Below are 7623 nucleotides of genomic sequence, written 5' to 3'. Positions count from 1 at the left end.
ATAGCCCAAGACTAGTTGTCTATAAACAGGGTGAGAGCAGTGTTGACTACTGTTTCAATTTATTTCACTGTTCTTAGTCTAATCTTATTTTCCATAAACTTTTCCATCAAATCTCCAGCTATACCCTGGCTGGTTGACCACATTGTTGAAAATGGATGGGGGTTTCTCTGTTGCCTCAACACCAGGCAAGAAGTCTAGGTCATCAATAGCTTTCATCACCCTCCTTGTGCTTGATCACATATTCCTTAAGGTTCACTAGAGGAACAGAACCAATCAAATGGATAGATATTATATGAGGAAATTGATTAGAGTGACTTACACAATGTGCTGAGTGGCCCAACAATAGTTGTCTCCACATTGCTGAAGTTGAGCAGGCAGTGGTTGCTCAATCCACAAGCCTGGATGCCTTGGCAGTTCCAATCAAAAATTCCTGGTCTTCAGTAGACACTGGAAGGCCAAAGAAACTGGGTTATGAGGGTAGCAAAGATGGGAATAGCAGCAGCAACGACAGGATAGATGTACTCACTAGCAGAGAGCAAAGACAGGCAAACACTGTCTTTGCTTAGACCTTTTCCAATCTGAATCACCATAGGAAGATACTGCTCACGCTGGGTTTGGGTCTTACCCTCTCAGTTAATTCTCCCTGGAAATAGCTTCACAGACCTGCAAAGAGGCATATCTCTTAGTTGATTCCAGGTTCAATCAAGTTGATAGTCGAGGTTAAGCACCACTGGCTGGTGAGTTGGCTTCGCTGGTAAAGGCAAGCGCCACACTGCCGATGAACTGACTTTGATCCCCAGAATCCTGTATTATGACTAGAGAGAACCAGTTGCCACAAGCTGTCCTTTGACCTCCACATATGTGCTGTGACATGGATGCATGTGCATACACACTACACAAATATGTAAATAATTAAAATTTAAAAAGAGATTAACCATCACAACCATAACCATCACAACTACCTGTATTGCTAAGACATACAGGACAGGCTGATAAAATTGCACTTATGTATTTCCAACCTAACCCAAATTTAGTCTGTCCTGTGCCCCACAGGACAACAGCTGTCCCTCCTTCCCTGTCTTTCTCCTCACTTGCTGCAGCTATCACCAGCATCAACTTCACACTGGCTGGGGCTGGAGACTAATGGCGAGAGAAGGGAACCATGGAGCCATCTGAACCTTCACAGCTCAAATGATTGATAGTTGGCTTCTGGACCTCCTCTGCTGGATAGTTTATTGCATGCACTCACTGTAACCATTTTATTAAATTTGCAACAATACAATTATTATTATAATAATTTATACCTTTACATTTTTTGGATCTCATCTTTTTAATAGCTATTTCCTCTAAATGAAATATTCTCTCCTGAAGCAGGCTTCTTAAGACACAAGTTACCAGACTCTGCAAGTAAAGAAAACTCACAAGTCTAAGGAAGCTCCTGAAACTTAAAAGATTTACAAGGTTATACAAGCAGTAACAATTGGCAGGGAGAGCAGACTCTCCCATTTGCGGAGCTGACTGCAAGTCCTGTAGATAGACAAGCATGTCTTAATTTGGGGTGAATTGCTGTTTGTTCATGTCTCCACAGGAAAAGACACGCAACACCATTTAGCTTTTGGTAGACTTTATCACACAATTGTAAATGAAACTATACTCTGTTTCTAACCTGCTTACTGCACCAAAGGTAATATTCCATATATACTGATGTGTACCTAGTTATTTTAAATGAATGTTTCTTAATCTTTCTCTACAGCAAGAAGGACTTCCTCATTCTTTTGTTATAGAAACTGTATTTCATTGCTGGTTGTATCATAAATAATTTATCTGATTGTATTTTGATGGCAATTGGACTGTCCCCAGTCATAAAAGACAAACCTTAGCATACATCAGTTCACACATGCGGGTAGACTAAATTCTCAGAAGTGATATCACTTGGTCAAATGATATATTAGTTATTCTGTCAGAAATGGACAAACTGAATTTGAGAGACATTCAACCACTGATTCCCCTAAAGTTTTACCAGTAGAGTATAATATTAAATTTTATAAAATTTGACAATTTGATAGGTGAAAAATAGTATCTGTCTACATTAAATTTACATTTCTTTTATTATGAATGATGTTGAGTGTATTTTCATGTATTCAAGTGAACTCATATTTTTTCCTTTCAGTACAGACCTTTTATTTTTTATTTATTTATCTTATTTGTCTCTTTTGGGGAGGGGATTTTCAAGACAGTGTTTCTAACAGCCCCAGTCACTCTGGAGCTCACTTTGAAGAGTAGGCTGGCTTTGAAGTACAGAAATCTGCCCGTCTCTGCTTCTGAGTGTGTGCACTTTAGTACGAATCTTAATTTGACACGTTAACAAGGTGTCATGCTCAAATCAGAGTGTTAAAAAAGTTATACATATGTTAGTTACAAAGAATAATGTGCATGTTGCACAAAGGAACGCAAGAACAAAGTACAAATAACTCGCTCAGGCATGAGCTCGTATTTTTATGTAAACTGTCTGTTCAAATCCTTTGTTCTTTCTCTCATTTTTTTCTATTATTTTGCTAACATTTTCTATTGATTATGAATTCTTAAATATATGAGAGGGACTCTTTTCTTTTGGAGACAGGGTCTGTGCAGCCTAAACTGGCCTCAGACTAGCTATGTAACTGAAGACACCCTTGAACATCTTAGTGTATTGTATACACACAGGTGTTTCCTTACTTTTTTAAAATTATTTATTTATTCATTATGTATACAATATTTTGTCTGTGTGTATGTCTGCAGGCCAGAAGAGGGCACCAAACCTCATTACAGATGGTTGTGAGCCACCATATGGTTGCTGGGATTGAACTCAGAACCTTTGGAAGAACAGGCAATGCTCTTAACCACTGAGCCATCTCACCAGCCCCGTGTTGCCTTACTTTTGTGCAGTGTATGCAGAGGTCAAAGGTTGATACTGAGTGTCCTCCTCTACCTCTTCCTGCCTTTTTTTGTAACAGGGTCTTTCACTGAACCTAGTTTCACTAGACTTGCTGGCCAGCAAGACCCTGGGAGCCTGCATGTCTCCTCCTCTACAAATGTACTCCATCACACTTGGTGTTACCTGGTACTGAGGATATGAACTCGGGTTTTCACTCCTGTGCAGCTAACATGACCCACTGAGTCATCTCTGTGCGCCTATAAAAATAAGGTGAGTATCCCATGAAGCCCAAGCTCATCTCAGACTCGCTCTGTAGCTGGGTATGACCTTGGACTTCTGATCCTCCTGATGCCACCTCACTTGGGGTTACAGATGGGCACCACCATGTCCAGTTTGCAAAATGCTGGGGACTGAATTCGAGTTTTATTCAGGCAGGACAAGCACTCTCCACCAACCTAGCCACATCCCCAGTCCACAGATGTCTTCCTTTGGACATTTCACTGCCTTTCTTTTTCCCTTGTTTTGGTTTTGCAAGACAGGGTTTCTTCATGTGGCCATGACTGTCCTGGATCTTGCTCTGTAGACCAGGCTGGTCTCAAATTCAGAGATCCGCCTGCCTCTGCCTCTAGAACACTGGGATTAAAGATGTGCACCACCAATCATCCTGCTTTCTCTTGCCTTTTGACTTTGTTCAAGCATTGTGGGGGCTTTTTTCTTGTTAAGCGGAACTTTACAGCAGAATTGCAAAGGCCTCTTTACTCCAGTTATGAAGAAACTCCCATTTCCTTTCAGTACTTGAACAGTCTTGTTTTGCATTTTCTACAACCTTTAACCATCTGGAGTTTTTCTTGTATATGCTTTGTGGTAGAGTCACATTTTCCCCCCAGACAGAGTTCTGATGTCTCAATACAACTCACCAAATAGTCCTGTTAGATGTGTGTGTGTGTGTGTGTGTGTGTGTGTGTGTGTGTGTGTGTGTGTGAAGAAAGTGAAGCTCACTAGCAGAAGACACATGTGAGAGCCTGGGTCTGCTCCCACACTACCAGGGGGAAAATGTGTATGTGTATTTCTTATGGAGTTAATCTTTGTCAGTGTGTGTCTCTACATTTTCCACATTCGCCAGCTTCATTTCTGAGAGTTTGTGTGTTTAGGGGTTGGTAAGGCTGGTTTCAATTACATTTTTTTTTGTGCTAACCATTCTTCTTTGTTTTCTCATACATATACTAGAATGGGCAGCTCTCGTTCTAACCAAGAACTGATCTTTAAAAAATTTTTATTGTGTGTGAGCTTAGGGTTAGGGGTTAGGATTAAGAGTTAAGGTTAGGGGCTAGGGTTAAGGGTTAGGGTTAGGGGTTATGGTGAAGGGTTAGGGTTAGGGGTTAGGGTTAGGGTGAAGGGTTAGAGGTTAGGGTTAGGAGTTAAGGTTAGGGGTTAGGGTTAAGGGTTAGGGCTAGGGGTTAGGGGTTAGGGGTTAGGGTGAAGGGTTAGGGATTAGGGTTAGGGGTTAGGGGTTAGGGTTAGGTGTGTGAGAGCAGAGGTGTGCTTATGCCATGGTGTATATGTGACGGTCAGGGTGCAACTTTTGGGATTGAGTTTTCTCCTTTCACCATGTGCCTCAGGGACTGAATTCAGGTCTTCAGGGTTGCATGGTGATTACATTACCTGTTGGGCTATCTTGTATGCCATGAGATGATACTTTTATTGCTTATGTTTTGTTCATAAATTAGCTTAGAAGCCCAGCATGCCAGTTCATGCCTATAATAATAAGACTTACAGGGTTAGGCAGGAACATTGGGCTATATAGTAAATTCAAGGTCAGCCTTGGCTACATTAAAACTATATGAAGAATTAGCAGGGTGGTGGTGGCGCACGCTTTTAATCCTAGCACTTGGAGGCAGAGGCGGGTGGACCTCTGTGAGTTTGAGGCCAGTCTGGTTTACAAAGCAAGTTCCAAGACTGCCAGGACTGTTACACATAGAAACCCCATCTCTCTGGGGTCAGGGTTGGGTGGGAGGGGGGATTAGCTTAGGTAATTGCCCTCCTCAAGATGATCCAAGAATATGGAATCTTTTTCCATTTACTCAGGTCTCCTGTGATGTCCTTCAGCAGTATTTTAATACTGTCTTCATAAGAGTCTTATATATTTTTACATTAGGCAATGTCTTAGTCACTGTTCTATTACTGTGAAGAGACACCATGACCAAGACAGATTTTATAGAAGAATGCATTTAATTGGGAGCTTGTTTACAGTTTCTCACTGACACACTTTCTCCAACAAAGCCACACCTACTTCAACAAGGCCACACCCCCCAATCCTTTCAAATTGTGCCATTCCCTGGTGTCTAATCATTCAAATGTATGAGCTTATGGGGCCCATTCTCAGTCAAACCTCCACAGGCTGGTTCTTAGCTATTTGTCCGCACACCCATCCGTTGGTGTCTGCCATTCCTTGGTGTCTGCCGTTCGTTCTCACCTGTTTCACCGGTCCTCTCTGAATCTTAAGGGCTGGACTGCAAATCTTAACATCTCCCAGAGTCTGTGACTAGTGCTCTATCTCTGACTTAGCTGGGACTAAGTACCATCTATCTACAGGAGCAGGAAGATGGAAGTGAGCCAGAGACCACCATCCTGCTGCCATCGTGCCCAGCAAGCAGAGCTGGGCTGACCAGCCCTGCTTAGTGTGGAGTTGCCCTCTCTGTGAACATGAGAAAATTGCTCTCCCTCCAGCAGCTTCCTGGCACCTGAATTACAGCCGTGATGATCTGACTGAAGCATTCAATCTCCTAATACTTCCAACTTAGAGCTTTCAAATCTTTATCTAATAAAGACTCATACAATGCATATCACCTGCCAGAAGCTGCTCGATGCAATTTTTTAAAAAATTATGTCTTTATCTCTACGGCTACGTTGCTGAGCACCAGGGCTGGTTCTCTACCTTGGCTGTTGTGAGTGGTGCTGCTACCACGGATGCTGGGTTTCTGTGGGCAGCCGCTAGGATGTCTGGGTTCTTGTATCTGGAACAAGGAGTTGGCCAGAGACATATGACCAGGAGCAAACACAGTCATGGAACATATAAGAAAGAGTATAGGTCCAAGAGAGAAAGCAGACAAGCAAATCGTTCAGAAGCTTGCCATCAGCGCTCTGCAAAGGATAGGGGTATTTATGTCACATAAGGTAAGCCTCGTAGGTCATGTGACTGACACAGTCTTTCTCCTGCAGGCTGCTATATCTAGTTTCTGAGTTGCAGGTCACCGACAGAAATCCGGGAGTGTCTAGGTGGCTGGTCAGTGGCTCACATGCTTATTTTCTCATTGCGGTGTTTGTGTAGGAGAGTCAGATATCACTCTCCACTACACTTTCCTGCCTCAGTCCCCGCACCCAGCTCTGGACCCAGAAACCTTTTCTGGGGAGCTGATGGAGGTTGTTCTTTTATCTTGTAATTGCTTCCTGATTTTAAGGGGCATGGACCTCGACAATTCTAGTGGTCAGCTGGAGAGGAGGGGCTGGATTTCATGAGTAGGAACTGACTGGAATCTCTCTTACCAAAGGAGCTCAGTCTGAAGTGGTGCTGCATTCTAGAAGACACAAGGACAGCATCTCTCTGGCCATTAGGCAGGTTCCCCCTGGGCCGTGAGTCCTGCTGTACACAACTGACCTCACTATCTTAACTGGAGGTCAGAAGTCAGATTCCTCAGGCCGGAAACCTGCGGAAAGTAGTCCCTACGGCTCCAGGGGTGGAAGAGATTAAAGGGGACACGGTGTGAGGTTGTAATCACCAAGGACATGTTAAACCATCTGTGCTAAAGGGAAAAATGAGACCTACTGCAGGGCTACAATGACCCACGGGTCTACAGACAGGACTTACTCTGCATTGGAGAAGTCCTTTTTTTCTTCTCTGCCAGGAATATCTCTTTAGATGACCTTGTCTTCAAGACATTCTTCGGGCTGTGGAAACTCAGAAGGGACAGGGTTTTAACTTATTTTATTCAAACTATCTTTTTCATTTTACATACCAATCCCAGTTTCCACTCCCTTCCCTCCTCCCATCCCCTCCACCTTCCCCTCCAACCACTCCTCAGAGAGAGTAAGACACATTACTTTGAGGAATGCCCAAGGTCCTCCCTACTATATCTAGGTTGAGCAAGGTACCCATCCAAAGAGAATGGGTTCCCCCAAAGCTGGTACAAACAGTAAGGATAAACCCTGGTGCCACTGCTGGTCCCACAGTCTGCTCCAGCCATACAACTGTCACCCACATTCAGAGGGCCTAGTTTGGTCCTTTAGTTCCTTCCCTGTCCTGCTGGAGTTGGTGAGCTCCCATTAGCTCAGGCAAACTGTTTCAGTGAGTGTTCCCATCATGGTCTTGACCTCTTTGCTCATATTCTCCCTCCTCCTACTCTTCATCTGGACTTTAGGAGTTCAGCCCAGGGCTCCACTGTGGATCTCTGCCTCTGCTTCCATCAGTTGCTGAATGAAGGCCCTATGGTGACATTTAAGATATTCATCAGTCTGACTACAGGGCAAGGCTAGTTTGAGCACCCTCTCCTCTATTGCTTAGGGCCTTAGCTGGGATCATCCTTGTGAATTCCTGGATATTTCTCTAGTGCTAGGTTTCTTGCTAGCCCCATAATGGCTCCCTCAATCAAATATCTCTTTCCTTGCTCTCATCTCTGTCCTTCCTCCTTCTCGACTATCCCATTCCTTCAAGT

The 7623-nt window shown here is 43.6% G+C and overlaps 1 long non-coding RNA gene across 1 annotated transcript; it reads right to left on the bottom strand.

Moving 5' to 3' along the window:
- Nucleotides 1-325: 325 nt before the first annotated feature.
- On the bottom strand, nt 326-6936 carry LOC125388128 (uncharacterized). The gene is made up of 3 exons (XR_007228138.3): nt 6780-6936; nt 527-663; nt 326-447 (listed from the first exon to the last, which is right to left on the bottom strand). It is a non-coding gene; the product is annotated as an uncharacterized LOC125388128 (long non-coding RNA).
- Between the last annotated feature and the right edge of the window lie 687 nt (nt 6937-7623).

Source organism: Myodes glareolus, chromosome 6, assembly GCF_982192425.1.
Source record: "Myodes glareolus chromosome 6, mMyoGla1.1, whole genome shotgun sequence".
Lineage (NCBI taxonomy): Eukaryota > Metazoa > Chordata > Mammalia > Rodentia > Cricetidae > Myodes > Myodes glareolus.
The sequence above is the reverse complement of the archived record's forward strand: the minus strand, read 5'-3'. Positions and strand labels throughout refer to the sequence as shown.